The sequence below is a fragment of the Euprymna scolopes genome, chromosome 38, assembly GCF_053919585.1.
Source record: "Euprymna scolopes isolate OS-2025 chromosome 38, ASM5391958v1, whole genome shotgun sequence".
Taxonomy (NCBI): Eukaryota; Metazoa; Mollusca; class Cephalopoda; order Sepiida; family Sepiolidae; genus Euprymna; species Euprymna scolopes.
Genome location: NC_136519.1, coordinates 45065191 through 45084251, shown reverse-complemented (window position 1 = coordinate 45084251; position 19061 = coordinate 45065191).

Genomic DNA, 19061 nt, shown 5'->3' with positions numbered 1-19061 from the left:
AACAAAAAAAAAAACCCAGATAAATTACCCCCTACTCCAACTTGGTGTGCTTTCCTTTTCTTATTTTATTTCTTTTTCAGCGAATTTTAAATTTTCCGCCCAAAAAGCGCTATAATGTATTTTTGAAAATTAGAAAATTCTATGTCCTGGAAAAAAATCCCCTCCCCTCAACGTAGTTTGCTTGGTGAAGCCGTCGTTTATGCTACAGCGTGCATACGCGTAGCATAAACGGAAGCTGCAAAATGGTGGAAATAAGTTCGTGGGTTCAGGGGTAAATACCATGCAAACGGTAAATTTGCCCCAAGTTTGACTATCAGATTCGTTGTCAGCGACCTCAATTACCTATAAGAAAAACAAATTAGAGTGGTCGGTGTTCTGTAGTAACGTATCTGGATATTTACCTTTTTTTTTCTTGCTTGAAAAATAGCATTAATACAGTAAGTTAGGTAAACTGACTTTTTCGTTTAAAAATGGAATTATTTATTAATTTAAAAAAAAAAATTTTAATAAATATTTTCTGTTTTATATACATAAAGTACAATTGTTGAATGTTACCTTTTTGATTATATTCGTTTGGGGGGCACAATTAAAAAATTAAGAAAGATTAAAATGAAGCGAAATTTAAGTTTCCGTTCCATTTTTACAACAACCGTAAAACAGTGCATACTCAGCAAGTTTTATCGTAATTTATAAGCATATTGAAACACTAAATAAACATTTTATTTATTTTTTTGCATAATTAATGATGGAAGTATTTTTCTGTTTATTTTCTTAACATCTGTTAAAAAAATAATTTGTACATTCTCTTGAAAAAAAGAATCAAACTTTTCTCTACTTTCACATGTGTTCCATTTTAACAAACTGAGCAACAGCAATGCGTGGCCGGGTACAGCTAGTATATATATATATATATATATATATATATATATATATATATAAATGTATATATTGTGGATTTTTAAATGATATTAAGGTTAACGCCTCCACCTTGGGGATCCGATGTTTTCTTTGAAAGTGTCCCATTGTTTATTTGGATGTATTTTTTATTCATTTCTTTATTATTTTTTAAAAACAGAAATCTACATACACGCATGTTTCGGGGCCCTACCCTCTTAAGCGTAGCTTGACTGTTGTTAGGATTCGAACCCCGGGTATTATGTATTTCAATCCACACACACACACACATATATATATATATATATACATATATATATATATATATATATATATTAGCAGTTTAGCCCGACTTTGCATGTACATGAATCCAAATAATAGGAATACGTATCACTATTTATAGAATAAATATTTTCTTATTAATGTGGATATGTGCTTATAAAATAATGTGTTAAATATTAATATGAAGAGCGAATGGTTTTAATTATTACTTCTGCTTCATATGCTATCAAGTGTTGGCTGAAAGAAAAGAAAGTAGGGCATTTCATCGTCTATGAATGATTATTGTTAGTCGTCCATTAACTTATTTCATGCCTGCGTTTGTTCATATGATTTTATTGTCTAATATTAGGTGCCTTTAATAAGTTTTCAGCCTTTATTCGTATAGGAAATTTTCTTGATAGTACACATACGAAACTCTAGTCCCCTTCGAAATGATCTCCTCCGGTTGCAATGCAATTATTGCGCCGTTCCAACAACTTGTCGAAGGCCCCATGAAAGTCCACTTGTGTGAACGCGTCAATGACACTGGCCACAGCCTCTTTCACTTGTTCAATTATCTCATCACAACAGCCTCTAAGGTTTCCCTTTAACTTAGGGAATAACCAGAAGTCACAGGGAGCAAGGTATGAACAATAGGAATCTGCACTGATCAGCTCGAACATCCTCTTTACTGTAATGACTACATCTTTCTTTCTTATCTTCTCTGGGCAATCTTGAGACAACTTTGCGCAAATCTTCCAAATCCTAAGTGTCGTCGCGAATAATATTGTGCACAGTTCCAACTTTGACATCAAACTGTGTAATTGCTGTCTCTATGGACACGCACCGATCCTTATATATGTGAATATTTTTATTTGACCAATTACGTTTGGTGTTTTGACTTCCTTACTCCTCCCACAACTTTCGTCACCTCTTACACCTTGAATCTTTTATGCCATTAAAAAAAAAAAAAAAAACTGATGCACGATTCATGAAAGATGGTCCAAAATCAGCATGAAGGATCCCATATTTTCTTTGGCATTTTTTACAAGTTTAAAACAAAAATTTATTGCATATCATTCTTCTAAATACACTCATATCCAGATTAAAATTTTTAAAATTCACCAGTTGTGATAATCAGGCTTTAGCAGGGTGTATTCCAATTCCTGCTGTATCTGTTCATTGTAACCTGCAACCATAAAAATTAGTCAGTTATCTTCTTGCATGTATTGCAATAACATGTTGAATTTTCTCGTAAATGCCTTTACAAAACGTCTTGGACTTATAGAACTCACCTCGTACGTTGTCTTTCATTCGGTGAAACACAATTAAACAGTGATTAAGTTATACAATTTTATCACGAATGTTCATTATTTTGGAAGATGTTCCGTTAGTTTTTATGTATTTTTTAGCAAAATTTTCGTTAGTTTTTATATGTTCTTTTTTGGCAAAATAGGCGCCATATTTACCGTATTCGCAAAAAAAAAATAATCATTGAGATTCTGAGAAATGTTTTGTTTGCTTTCATTTTTAACGATACCAATTATGAAAATTAATGATGTAAAAAAAGACACATATTTTATTGTATTTTCTTTGGAATCAATATCAAGAAGAAACAATAAAATTGACTTAGAGTCATTCAATTATTGTTTGCAAACAGTGTGTCGCCGATTGTAGCAATTTAGTCGATAGTAATAAAACGACAAATATAAAAAAAGTCGAAAGATAAAAATAATATTGAGAGCGAACAGAAAAACAGAAAGATATGAAACGGCGCGAAATAAAATAAAACTAAAGCATGGTGAAAATAAAAATGACGAATTAAAAGAAAAGAAAATATTAATAAAAAACAAGAAAATATTATTAAGAGAAAATAGACGGAAAAATAAATTAAAAAAAATGGAATAGAAAATGAGATAACATAATTTATATTAGATGCATGTTATCATTTTATTCTCTCCCTCTCCCTCCCTCTCCCTCTCTCTCTCTCTCTCTCTATATATATATATATATATATATATATATATATCTAATATAATTATCAACTGACACATATTTAGTCATCTACGACTCATCAGAGCAGCTGAATTTAGCTAAATTAGGAATCGGGACTTCTTTTCCCTAATACATATTCGGTGCTCCCAAATGGGGACCGGCATGTACATCGTTTGTTATTTTATATAATTATCCACTGACACGTGTTCCGTCGTCTACGACTCATCAAAGTTGCAAAATCTAACGAGATTCAAAATCGGGACCTCATGGTAAGAAGCCTAAAGTCCTAGCACTGGACCATTTCGCAGGACTGTTTGTATATATAGCGATTTACGTAGATATATTTATTTGTGTTTTTTTTTTTACGATACGTTTTTGAACTAGTTCAATTATATTTACGAAAGTGCATTATTACCTAAATGCGAGTTGGGAATAATTTCCCCTTTTACCAATTTGGTACCCCCCCCAAATGGAGAGAGGAATGTATATTGTTTTTTTTTTAAATATAATTTTGCACTGACACGTGCTTCGTTTAGGTGAAAATGCACTTTTAGTTTAGGCTTCTTACCATGAGGACCCGATTTCGAATCTCGATAGATGTGTAAGTCCATACTTGTATTTTTTCCAAATACTGCAAATTTAAGCTAAATTGAATGTAACTGTTTAAACAACCTATACCTTATTCGATGCGCCTTTTATTCCTTTATAATTTTACCTGTTCATATTTGACTTTTAATTGAAGTATCATAGTGTACACGTTAATTAAAACAAAATGATTGGTTTACATATTAATTTTCTCATCGTTTCTTTCCCTTGATTTTTTCTTATTACTTCGGTACTTAATTTGTCTTTTAAAATATATATTTCGTAATATACATTATTAATGCTTTTCTTGTTATTTCTTGTTGTTCTACTTCATGAATTTGTTTCTCGAATATTATCTCCGTAATTATTTCCGTTTAAATATGAACGTTTTTTTTTTAAGTCGGTGTTGTCTCTTTACCGTTATTTTTGTACAATGTCGTCTATTTCTCCTTTGCTACTGATAAAAAAATACCTTTGAAATATCATGGCTTAAAAAGGTTTCTCCATTACTTCCTTTCAGTGACACTTATTGGCATTATAATGTAAATGCGTTTCCATTAGGTTGGTTAAAAATAATGCCGTTTATATATATATATATATATATATATATATATATATATATATATATATATATATATATATATATATATGTATAGTGAACGTCAAAAACTACACTATGTTTGCTACCGGGAGCTCTTACAGAATTCTTCGGCGTCGTAGGCCTTGTCGTCACTTCCCGATGCCGGCGTCCGCTGAAACTTAATTAGCTTCTCATGCAGGCAAAAAGGAAACAAACACAGAGGTGTCTAGTCTACTACAAGTTAATTCACGAAAGTATCAGGGGTTTTACCTATATACAATTGTTCAGTTGGATTGCACCAGAAATCTTATTCTTCGTTCTCTACGGTGGCGACGCTGACGGAAGGGTGGCGGCTTTCTTTGGGTTAGTGTTCTTGTCGCGACACTACTTCAATCTGCTCCTTTCTGACATGGGCATGTGCTTATATTGGAAGCTGATGGGTTAGGGTAGGCTGTTCCACAGACCAATTACCGCTGGATACGTGAATCCGGGGAATTCCCGGTTCATTGGGTGTGTGCAACCCTGCAAACCTTCATAGTCCCGCGCATCTGGGACCACAACTCAAATTCATTCACACACCCAGAAAAGTTGACACTCTAACCTCTCGTATGTAAAAAGGGATACATCATTGAGTTGGAGTTCGTCAGGCCAAGAACGAAATTATATTTTGTCATGGCTTTTCAAATGACATCTGCTTTTTCTCAAGCAGTAAGGTATATGACTATTTAAAAAAAAACACAATAAATTCATCATTTCAGCTAGGTTACCCGCCGCTGTCCGGACACCCAATACTGCTTAACAGACAATATCAGCATAATTATTCGGCTTACTCAGTGTTTAGGTGGTCTCATTCTCCTCTAATGGGAGCTGTACTGCTGCCTGAGGCAGTCACGCTATATATATATATATATATATATATATATATATATATATATATATATATATATATATATATATTGGATCTTGTTATTGTCTATCTACACTGCCAGACATAGACATCGATTTGAATATCTATTTTTTTGTATGCGCATATATTTTATATTCTCTGTCTCTCGCTCTCTCTCTCTCTCTCTCTCTCTCTCTCTATATATATATATATATATATATATATATATATAATCAAGAGAAGTTTCGTGAAACAAATTAATACATAAATATTCTCAGTAAAAATGTACATTATTACATACTCAATATTAGAACTAGATAATGAAAACGTTATATTAATTAGAATTTTTAAAGATGAATAAGGTATATTAAAAACTATTTCAAAAGTTACTAGTTATATTATATATTATTTTTTAGAATCGTTGGTAGTGGGGTTCATAATCTGAGTATTCATTTCTTTGCGTTATGTTACCATCATCTGCATAGTTATTGTGTCATATGTTTCCACCAAATTATAATCTGGCTGGACGATAAGTTCGTCGAAACGTGGTAAATCAACAAAAAATATGGTGATGAGAATAACAGTCCGAAAAAGAAAAAGAATATTCATGCAAGGTATAGCCTTAAAAATCCAAATCAAGCTACGAGAATAACTGTTTAACAAACTTTATGGTTGAATATTTTTTCGAACCTGAATTCAACTATTCGGAATTACTAATGACGTTTTGACTTAAACACTCTCCTCTATCTTTCCCTCTTTAACTTTCTCTTTCTCTCCCTCCCTCCCTCGTCGTTCCCCTTACACACACGTACACACACACACACACACACACACACACACACACACACACACATATATATATTAAATGACAGATTAGGTCTAAAAATTATATATAATCTGATTATATTATCGGAACAATAAAGTTAAAAGTGGGAATTAAGAAAAAGCAATCCCAACAGAAGAGGAGGGGTTCCAGAATAATACAAACTCCAACAATACTCCAACTATATAGATGAATACTGGCATAATACTATTTAGATACGAAAATAGAGTGGAAGAACAAATTAATATGCTAGGAAATAGTTTTATTCTTTCATTAATATTTCTAAATGTTATGAAGCCAGTTTTTACATATATTTGCATGTGTATAATTCCACCTCTGCTCCTCTTCTAATAAAAATCATCTAGCTTCGAAATGCAATAACCTAAAGAGGTTTCTTTTTTCCCACTGTTCATATTTTAATTTTTCCTTGTTCTTTTGATGATATAATAGAGTTATATACAATTTTTTCCTCATCTTTTATTTGATAGATGTGTTTAGTCATGTAACATAAATTTGCGTTACACTTTATTTTAGTCATTCATAAAAATAAAACTGGAAATAAATATTTAAAAATCAGGGTCAGCATTTTTTCCTTTTTAATCATTTGTAAAAATAAAGTTTTTATAACACGTTACTTTCCCGTCTCGACACCACTTAAAAATATCTCGCTGCCACATGTCAATCAAGCCTGACGCGCGTTTCTCTTTCCTCAGCCCGGATGCCTGCCACAGTAAGTCCATTCTTGTCTTCGGCTTTACATGTCCATTTACTGCGCTGTGCACTTTGCTAGACTCGAGCACATGATGCACTTTTCTCCTTTTTTTTCTTTTTTCTACGCGGGCAGATTTCCTAATTTGCATATGCGCTTTTTTATCCCCCCCCCACTGTTCTGCGATTAATCTCTTTTTTACCCAACCACCGGTGATGATCGGAAATTATTCCAGTAATGGATTAATTAGGGCGGAATGAGAGATTTTGTTATGTAAGCAATTCCGGGCTATAACCAAGTTGTCTTGCTGAGCCAAACTTTTTGATTGGGAACGCAAAATTCAAAAAGAAAAAAATAACTCCGAGAATATTAATAATAATATTCTTTTGTGACGATAATCGTTACATTGTGTCAAATAGTAATGTTTTGTCTTGAATATGATTGTAAGGGCAAGGCTTTCAGGATTTTACCGGGTGTGTGTGGAAAAGTAACTTTATGTGTGGAAAGTTGCGTAATTGATATGCAGAAATAGATTAGCTGATTTACAAATCAGGGCGTATCCGAGTTCTACGTAATTAAGATGGATTGGCTGGATGAGAAGCCAAGACTCGTCAAACCCCACGCGGCTATCTTCCAAGAAAATGATGCGCAGAGCGGTACTTCGTCAGTCGAGAGTAGGAAATCCCAGATAAGGCTGAGTTGGGGGCTGTCCACTCCACACGCTACGCCCCCCCCCCTCCGTTCACTGACCGCCCGATTAAAAGAGAAGATACAATCAGTTGTCGAAAAAGGATCCTGTTGATTTTTTGTGGAAGCAGAATGCATGTTCAAAAAATAAATACTGCATACATTTCCCCCTTTTCTCTTGTTTATAACTGTAAAAATAACATTTTCTATTATTCGGAACTTACTTAATAATTAATCTTATAAATAAAAATCCAAGATTACATCTGGAGTCAATTTTTCTTTTTTTTTTTTGCGGCGGCCCTCAATGAATTATACAAATTGAGAGAGAGCTCGAGAGAGGGTGGCCAACCTAGCGCCCATGAATAGCGGCCCGTGAATAGCGGCCCGTGACGCATGTATTCTTTGGAGACATGGAGTAGTGCATTTTTTTATTCCTTTTTTTTCTACTTTCTTTATGTGCGTGTCACTGTTGAGGCAGGAAATACAGAAATCTCACATCAACCCCGTCAGCGTAAAACTGACCGATAACCGCCATTAAATTTTCTTGGTTGTTCCGAACTGCCCCCCCTACAACCATATTCATGTACTGGTAAACAGTACGATATTCTCCATGTTATATCTTCGCTAGCCATCCATCCTTCGTTGCTGCTGATTTTTTTCTTCGCACTCATATGCAGTCTTTTACATTTTCATAATTCATAAGCTGAAAAGCTATAGCAAGCATCTATATGAGTACTTTAACCATAGTTCCTGATTTCAAAAGGCGAAAAATTAAAAGGTAAATATTTGTACGTATGTTTTTATGTATGTATGTATATCTATGTATATGTATATATGTGTGTACTTTTCATGTATATGCATGTATGTATTTGTGTATATATGTATGTATAATATTGTACTTAACCCAAATTTATATTTATAATATTACTCTATTTCTGTTCTATCTCTAACCCATATTAATTTTCTTATCAATTTTAAATCCATACCTTTATTTTATTTTTTTCCAGATACATCTGCCTTACTTTTAATGCTAGGTTTATTTATGGTGTCTTTTACATTTAATAAAAACCCTTCCCAATATTTGCTGATGAGGAAACCTTGTTTGATAAAAAATCTATATGTAATAATTATTGTCCGTAAAGTGATTTTTACCACAATAAAAACACTGTTTTCCGAAACGATCATACAAATAATTGATTTTGTTGTTGTTCCTTCTTATGAAACGGATTTTTAATTTAATTATATTTTGATTTTTAAATTATCAATCACATTACTAAATATATATATATATATATATATATATATATATATATATATATATGCACTTTTTCTATGTGTATATTCATTTAAATTTGTTCTGCATGATTTCCAAAACGGTTGGGCGGATATTTTTTTTTATCTCACACAGATGTACCTTCATGTCTGCAACTGTTGTAAATAAGTTTTGTTTATAAATGCGTCCCCTAATAATCGAAAATCGATAATCGAATAATACAGTTAGAAAGTAAGAATCTGATTTTTACCAAAGTTAACGCCCTTATACAGCCTTACAACGCACATGAATTTTAGAAGTTCTCACACCACACAAGCAGAAGATGAACGCATTTTATATGACAGGGGCGCGTTCGAAATGCTTGTTCTGTTTAGAGCGCAATTGACCATTTGATATATTACTTTTGCATTTAAAACTTTCATTCAAGACATTATATAAACATAATTTTATGAAATTAACAGTACGTACTATATAGTGCAATGTACATTACAAAGTATTGCGGATTACATCACTGCGGGATTAGAGTATATGAGGCTTCCTCCTTGTGCACGGCGGCGGATCCCCAACTAGAGCAGGCAATCAATAGATTTGATTGAAAAGATGGACGATTTCATCGACTCCAGAACATGTAACATTCGTTGATCCTCGTTACATCCTAGGCAACGAAATAAAGACGAAACGTTGATGAACACATAATACGGTTGGTTCCTTTTTATTTTTTCTATTTTGTCGGAATACTATTTCCATTATTTTCATCATATATATATGTATCTATATATATATATCTATATATCTATATATATATATATATATATATATATATATATATATATGAAGGAAATGCAAAGGCAACGTTTTATTAAAGGCGAAAACAGACGGCATTATCTAATAAATCATTCAAAGTGTTTTTCACGCATGCGCACTGGATTGTATTACATCACCAAGCAATCTTCAAATACGGCTTCTCTGTTTACCTAATTGTCAGCTTTCTTGTCAATTGACCATTTTTGTTTTTTTCTTTATTTCTCTTTTGTGTGTTTGTTTCGTTTTTTATTATATTATTCCCCTTTCATCAGTTGAATTACAGACGACAGTCTCAATTTGTGTTATAATTTGAAAAATGCGAACAAGTTGTTAAAAGCAGAGCGGCAAAAAAACAAAATAAAACAATTTAAAACAGGAATGCATTGCATAAATAATTGAAAACAGAAATATATTGGTTTGTAACGCCCTAATGGCGGTAATATACGCTGTCGGCATCTTTGTGTAGGGGCGGTGATAATATCCACGTACCTTTGTTTGGTGTAAAATCCATCCTATAATAATGTAACCATTTGAAAAAGCAGTCTTTATTCATTACCTTCGCACTGTTACATAGCGCAGACGCGCGGGCGCAAAGGCCTGCAGAATGACGTCACTGATAGAGAAAAATAAAGACTTAAAAAAGAGATTGCGTTAGAGACGGAAGAAGGTTCAAGATTACGTTAGAGACGTGGATGACGATTGAGAAAACTTTCGAGAAGAGGATCACGTGGGCAATGTCCCGGTCGTAACAATAAAGAAATTAAAGACCGTGATTACAAGGGAAAACGAGTTGAAGTTCTTTCATATTTCTTTGTCTCCTTTTTAACTGAGCATACTGTAAAGTAGCATCTCCCCCCCCCTCTCTGGCTTTCTTACTCTTTCTGTTTTCTCTCTATGTGTCTCTATAAGAGAATAGAGAAGGAGAGAGGGAGAGAGAGAGGTGAGTAAACGTGGAGGTAGACACGTTTACCAGAACCAAAGATCAGCTGACCAAATTACGTATGACGTGGTTGGCTAGATCTGTGAGATTTGATTTGAGCTTTGAAGAAGACGGACGTTTTTCCGTGGTCTCCCCCTCTTAACTGGGGAGGGGGGAGACGAACGCTGACGTGTGTGAAGAAGAACTCACAAAAGCCGATTTCACTTCCACTTCTGCAGAACCTCTGGGGAAAGTGAACTAAAAAAAACTATAAAACACATTCATCGTCTTGGAGTGATAAATCTTCGTTAAACAGGTATCAAGTCTCCCTCCAGGATGAGAAATTTCCAGATGGTTCAACAGCGAGAAGCAGAGGTAGGTTCAGAAATTACATGTCACACGAATCTCCTTCACACACGATTCCCTTTATGATAATCAAACATACAACCATTTATATTAGAGACAATCACACGGAATCTTTGATGTTATATAGTGTATACACCCAAACATAAAAAGTGCCCTAAATGAAGAACTCTATATAACATATTCAAATGTAACGAAAGCTCAATTTGGTCCCCCTCAAGGATAACCTCGATGATAACGAATATATAACAATACGACGTGTTGGTTCCTGAAAAACGTTACAGTACGAGGGCTGGATTAAACATGAGGTTTGTTTTTAATACGGGAACACATAAGCTTACTCAAATAAGGTATTGTAATCAGGTTAAAATTCTAAATCTAAAAAAACAATTCTTCTTCGCTGATCGAGGACAGTAAAAATTAAGTTTAAGATCAGAACATATACTACACTTTTGCTCCTAATTAATATGAGTGAAAGTAAGTCATTTTCTTACAAAACCCTTTATCCTTTCTATCTGGATTGACGTAAATTTATGTTACAACTTATTACTGGCGTCGTCCTGTGTTTATTGTCGATATCTTACATCTTCTATATGAATTAGATTTTTTTCCAGTATAATTTGACACAATACAAATGGCGACAAATTTGACTTTCATACAAGAAGAGGATTTTTATTCTACATTTAAGGGCAAAATTTTTGTAAGTGTGTATGTATGTGTTTGTATGTTTGTCCAAAACTTTTGCCAGAAGCATCGGACCGTGTCAAAATTGGTATCGTTTTTAAGCACGGGGTATCACACGACATATATCGAATAATCGACAAAAGACATTAATTTCTTCACCGCCAACTCAGCCGTTTTTTACAAAGAGAGGCCACTTTTCCGTCGACATTTTTGCAAGTCCTTCAAACCTCGTTTCATAGACGTCGCATAAAACACATTGTTTCGATCGCCTGTGGCGTCGCAATTGCGATGTTAAGTTGCATCGATAAGGCCGTTTCATTCTGGTAACCTCCTTTTCCTACTATTTTTATTTTTTTTTGTCCGCAATTTTGCTTCTTTTTTTTTTTTGCTCACCCAACATACTTACACGCACCTCCACACACTGAAATTTTTACATATAAACTAGAATTTATAAATACACTAGCCGTACCCAGCTACGCTTTTCTTTGGTTCAGTTTGTTAAAATGGGACACATTCCTCATGAAAAATTGCATTTTGTATTGTTTATTTACTTTTGATATATTCTGCAATTTTTTTTTCCTCAGAAAAAGATTCCTTTTTTATCATAAATTGTTTTTTGCAGGAAAACATGCATTTTTTAAAAAAGAAAATTGATAGTATACGTTTCTTTTTTCAAACGGAATTTTTATTATATAAAGAAAAAATGCTTTATATGAACATTGTAAATAGTTAGGTGAAAGTAGTGAAACGTTTTTTCAAGATAATGTACAAATTACTTTTTTCTCAACAGATGTAAAGAAAATAATCAGAAAACACACTCCATCATCATTAATTAATTAATTAATTAATTATGCAAAATAAATAAATAAAATGTTGATTTAGTGTTTAAGCATTTAAACAACGCTTAGTTTGATTCGATTGAATGAAATTGAATCGGGGGGGGAATTCTGCATGAGTACCATTCTGTTTAATTTCGTATTGTATTGAATTTTTGAAGTGGACTACCAGCGATTGCCAAGTAGCAAATGTAACGAAAATACTAAAAATTCAACACTAAAATAATTTTAATAAGTGCTCAGCTTCTAATCAAACACCCAAGTAAATCAATTCCCCTTATTTGTTCAGTTGTTGTAAAAATGGAAGGGAAACTTAAATTTTGCTCCGTTTTAATTTTGTTTTATAAACCCGAAATTTAAAGTGTAGTACGATTGCCGTTAAAACAAAAAAAAACATTTATAAGAAAACAAACCACTTTCCCGTTATAAAAAGAAAAAAAAAGCAACCATTTAAAAGAATTTGTTGTTGACCTTTCAAAGTTGCTTTAATTCAAAATAACGTTTTCAATTATTTATTTGTCGGAATAAAAAAAGAAGAGAAAACTATTTCATACAAGTCCAATGTTGCTTTCATTACCAAATTGTTTTATTAAACGTTTAAATGTTTTACGCAAAGTTTTCAATGATTCTTTTTCAATTATATAGTTGTTTAATTTCAAAAAAAATCTTTTCGTCATATTTTTTTGTCCGAGAATAAAAGAAACTATTTCATAAAAATCCGATGTTGCTTTCATTACGAAATTGTTGTATTAAAAGTCTAATTTTTTACGCAAATTTTTCACTAAATTTTTGTCCAATTATATTTTGATAAATTTTTATGCAATAAACTTTTGGTCCAATTATAATTTGATAAAATTTATACAATAAATGTTTGTCCAATTATATTTTGATAAATTTTTATACAATAAATTTTTGTCCAACTATAATTTGATTATTTTTATTCAATAAATGTTTGTCCAATTATAATTTGATAATTTTTATGCAATAAATGTTTGTCACAATTATATTTTGATAAATGTTTATACACTAAATGTTTGTCCACTTATATTTTGATAAATTTTTATACAATAAATGTTTTGGGTTTGTTGTGGTTATCAGATGGGCTCGCCCATATTAAACCCTAATGAATATATCACGTGATTGTCTATTTTTAATAACCAAAAATGTTCTATGTAAAACTTTCTCGTTCTCATTAAATAAGCGAAACATTTCCAATAAAACTGGTCTCGAAATAGAATCCCCAGAACTCCTCCTGTTAAGAAAGGCTTTCGCAATAGATAACCCGTAACGGTGTTAGCATACCCGGAAACCTATCGAAGTTGACTTGTGGATGTGAACGATGGTTTGGTCGTAATGTAATAAAGTACCGGCATATCATTCTATGCTGAAATTCCTAAGCTCCTTTCACACTAATTAATTTAGGTGACGGAAATAGGAATTTGAAGATTAAGGATCCAACGTAATTTCCACCAGGGAAGAAAGTGATTGTACACATGAGGGAAAGAAAATGATGACAATTTATTTCTGTGGGAGGTTACCAATTCAGTTAATTTTTGAATTAAAGTAAATGCAATATACAAATTTATTTCGATATAAATTGTAGTATTCTTTGTATAATTTAAATATAATTAGAAAGTTCAACTCATAATATAATGCAGTAAATATTACCAAAAAGAAAACATCTTGTTCGCGCTAAAAATAGCGTAAGTAGTGAAATTCATTTTGGTATGAGTTATATCGTAACGATGTTTACAACCGCAATGCAATCTGAAAAAATGGGATCATGAAAAGAAACGAAACGAAAACATACAATACGCAGTAAACCGGAACGTCGGTGTTTAAGATTCATATAGAAATGCATTGTTTACATTTTTAAATGTAGTAATTCTCGATGTGAGTCGGTAAATATGTTAAAGCACACCTAAATTGATTTGTTACTAATCGAGATTAATTTGTTCGTAATTGCTGTAAGAGAAAAATTGGCGTCTTACATTTTGTAATGCGTTAACCGAAAAATTAATATGTAAAGCAGTAAAAAAAGTAAACAGAAAAAGAAAGCAGCGAACGAAACGAAACGAAACGGAATGCAAAGGAAATGATGTATGTATTATATGTTAATGAATGAAAAAGAAAAGGAGAGAAACGTTTATTTATCCTAGTGTAATAATGTTTCCAAATAAATTGTTAATAAGCAATGTATAATTATGCGTCGTGCATTTCCCGTAGTAGGATACAGTTCAGTTTTTGTATGTAGCTACAAATCCCTTAACCGGTGTGCTTTTGTATTAGCTCCTTGTGAACGACGAAGCGGCGGTGTAAATGGGGAGCAGGAAAAGGAGGAATTAAATGGAGAGAAAAGATTTTACAACTTCCATTGATTCGTACAGGTTTTGGCAGTTAACTCTCCCCAGAAAAATATAGGAATGTACGATTATCAAGCAAGTGTAGAGGTAATAGGCCTAAAGCACACCTTTGTGCATATTACATTTGCATGAAATGTCTTGAGTTTTAATCCTATTAAGGTAAAACTCAGAGGGTGAAAATGACTTCATTTTATTTATATAGAGAAGATATATATATATATATATATATATATATATATGCAGAGAGAGAGAGAGAGAGTTAGTATTGTTCATATTGGATACAATTATCTGCTTTTTGTATAAATATATTTTTAGATCCAGACAATGCGCAACACCCGTCATTCTGTATTTGTGTTGTCGTGGCATCATTGTCAATTATGACTTCACAGGACGTTTGACGATGACATTAATTTATCAGTTCTCGCTTTTATCTTTTGTAGCAACTTACAGCTCTACTGACTTTCTCTAAAGCTTGTTTTATAAACAAACTAGCGTGTGTCACCGACGTTGCTCGGGTGTTACCAGGTGTGTGTGTGTGTGTGTGTGTGTGTGTGTTTGGGGTGGGATAGATCAAAACAAAATGGAAACTAAATAATAAGCGAAGTAATAACCCTGTTAAAATATTGGGAAAAAAAACGAACAAATACAAAAAAAACAAAAAAACAGCGTAAATAGTTGTAGAAAGGACGTAGGCTCGAACCCTAGGACTTGAAATTAATAGTTTAGTAACATAACATGACGCCACGAATTCAGGGACTTGAGAACCGTCGTAAATAAACGTTTAAAACTCAAGCAGTTGAACGTCAACGTATGGTTTTCTAGATCACGCCATAGCAGTAGTAGCAGTAGAGAAGACGAATTCACAGCGCGAATTTTGTAAGATAAAGTTGCTAAAATAAAAGATATTTACGACGTCGTTTCGAAAATCGTAGATATTATAATCTAAGGAATTTATAAAATGTTCAAAGTCATAGTAATCCTTCGGAGAACTCACTACAAAAAAGCAATTGCCGGACGTACAGAAAAATGCACACACACAAACACACAAACATACAAACACACAACCACACACATTTTTCTTTTATATATAGAGATTATTTATATGATACAATGGAATATATTTACGTTCGCATATTTTTGTTAGCCTGAGAGCTCATCACAGTAAATGAACACATAATAACATCATAAACGTGGTAGTAAAACGTTAGCAGATAGTATCAAACAGACTCTCATATCAATTAAAAAAGGGAGTTAATACCCACGAGGATGGAACGATGATAAGAAAACAGAAAGTACACCACCGCTTCGATTCCTAAACGATAAGACAATTATTCAAGTATAGTACTATGCTCAGGTAGCTCCGACCGTATTGGCTTGTCTTTCCGTATGGCTTTATCTGCAGCGCCGAGATGAGGGACCCTGGTAACTAGGACAACCTAGATATCCTTATCATCTCACCAAGCCTGTGTCTGGAGAGCCAATTCCAGCTTCGAGCTGTATAGCCCCAGCAAATACTGAAGTGCACCAGACTAGATGCAGAATTCTATGGTGTTCTAATGTCGCCATCGGTATCACTATGAGAGAACATATATTATACAGCTCCCTTTCAAAAGGGGTTATTATTTGGAAGAATAATCCCCATAAAATGAGGATGTAATGCCAGAGAGCATGGTAGCATGACATTAAAATATGTTTTTACTGTCTTTTACGAAAGCAATAAAAGACCACATGATGGTTTTATGTGAATAGACCATATGGTAAATAACACTTCTTATCAAAGCCTTGGACGATTAGTCATATCTTATCAAATGCCTTGGACGATTAGTCATATCTTTATCAAATGCCTTGGACGATTAGTCATATCTTTATCAAACGGTTTTATGTGAATAGACCATATGGTAAATAACACTTCTTATCAAAGCCTTGGACGATTAGTCATATCTTATCAAATGCCTTGGACGATTAGTCATATCTTTATCAAATGCCTTGGACGATTAGTCATATCTTTATCAAACGGTTTTATGTGAATAGACCATATGGTAAATAACACTTCTTATCAAAGCTTTGGACGATTAGTCATATCTTATCAAATGCCTTGGACGATTAGTCATATCTTATCAAATGCCTTGGACGATTAGTCATATCTTTATCAAACGGTTTTATGTGAATAGACCATATGGTAAATAACACTTCTTATCAAAGCCTTGGACGATTAGTCATGTCTTATCAAATGCCTTGGACGATTAGTCATATCTTTATCAAACGGTTTTATGTGAATAGACCATATGGTAAATAACACTTCTTATCAAAGCCTTGGACGATTAGTCATATCTTATCAAATGCCTTGGACGATTAGTCATATCTTTATCAAACGGTTTTATGTGAATAGACCATATGGTAAATAACACTTCTTATCAAAGCCTTGGACGATTAGTCATGTCTTATCAAATGCCTTGGACGATTAGTCATATCTTTATCAAACGGTTTTATGTGAATAGACCATATGGTAAATAACACTTCTTATCAAAGCCTTGGACGATTAGTCATGTCTTATCAAATGCCTTGGACGATTAGTCATATCTTTATCAAACGGTTTTATGTGAATAGACCATATGGTAAATAACACTTCTTATCAAAGCCTTGGACGATTAGTCATATCTTATAAAATGCCTTGGACGATTAGTCATATCTTTATCAAACGGTTTTATGTGAATAGACCATATGGTAAATAACACTTCTTATCAAAGCCTTGGACGATTAGTCATGTCTTATCAAATGCCTTGGACGATTAGTCATATCTTTATCAAACGGTTTTATGTGAATAGACCATATGGTAAATAACACTTCTTATCAAAGCCTTGGACGATTAGTCATGTCTTATCAAATGCCTTGGACGATTAGTCATATCTTTATCAAACGGTTTTATGTGAATAGACCATATGGTAAATAACACTTCTTATCAAAGCCTTGGACGATTAGTCATGTCTTATCAAATGCCTTGGACGATTAGTAATATCTTTATCAAACGATTAGTCATATCTTATAAAATGCCTTGGACGATTAGTCATATCTTAAAAAAACGAGTACTCCCATAACATTAGAGCCGATGCGACATGATCAACCCTGATTATAAGATAACATAGTAATAGTTAAAACAAGGGTTCTCTTTCACTTATTTTAAACTAGCGGGGGGGGGTACCCGGCGTTGCCCGGGTGTTTGTACATGTGTATGCCCAAGCGGCTGTGGGGGGTTGTTAATCAAAACATAAGAATAAAAACACAAAAAAAATAACTTAAGGCAAACGAACAATGTTTAATGTAAAAATGGGGAAAACAAAAAGAAAACGCGAAACAGAAAAACAAACATTAAAACTTCGTTAAAAAATCTGAAAAAAAAACCCAAAACTAACTAGCTTAAATAACCCTATTTCAATATTTAACCTTTAAAAATCGAAAAAAAAGAAAAGGCATCTCACACCACGATTCGAACCCAAACCTTTAGATAATGACGCCGCCCTCTAATCAACTGAGCTAAGACGATGTCCACGAAATTAGGTCGTTTTTTAAATCTTTAAACGGAATCAGGTTCCGACGTAATTTGCGCATGCGTAGTTTTTGCTGACCCCATACCTGTAGAAAAGTGTTGATTTTAGGGTGAAGAAATTAGCGTCTTTGGCCAATTTTTCGATATTTGTCGGGCGAAGGTTGGAAGTTTAAAACGATACCGATCAGGTGAAAATCCATGAACCGTGTCGAAAGTTTTTGAGAGACATAAAAACACACATACATACAAACACACACATTTTCGCTTTTATATTTATTTAAAATATCTGCAACACAACATTATATTTAGGACCATTTAACCTCACATAAAATGATGTTTCTATTCTCAAAGCCATGGACACACCAGATTGGTTTACTACTGATTTCCCCATTGCATATTTATAAATTAAATATGACAATGAAACGACACAAGTGTATATTACAGAATTGTGTAACTTGACTATGCAAATTAAGATCTATTTATCTATCTATCTATCCATCTATCTATTTATCTGTCTATCTATCTATCTATCTATCTTTCTGTCTGTCTTCGATGTGCCTTTAATAAATTTTTGTACAGCTATTTTAAATTGTCGATGACCCTTGAAAATTCAGTATTTTTTAATAGATCTTATTAGATAGTCCCAGCTAGTGATTTAAAAATTGCTATCTGAATGTGAGATAACTTTAAGGGAAAAATATACAATAAAATTGTGTTTAAAACTTGGAAAATATCCACAGACACGTATGGGGTGAGACAGACTGCTTTTGGATCATCTTGCATGAATTAAGCGTAAGTTTTTTAGTGGCATAAACGATTCAAGAAGACAAAGTATATGTAAGAGATGATGAAATA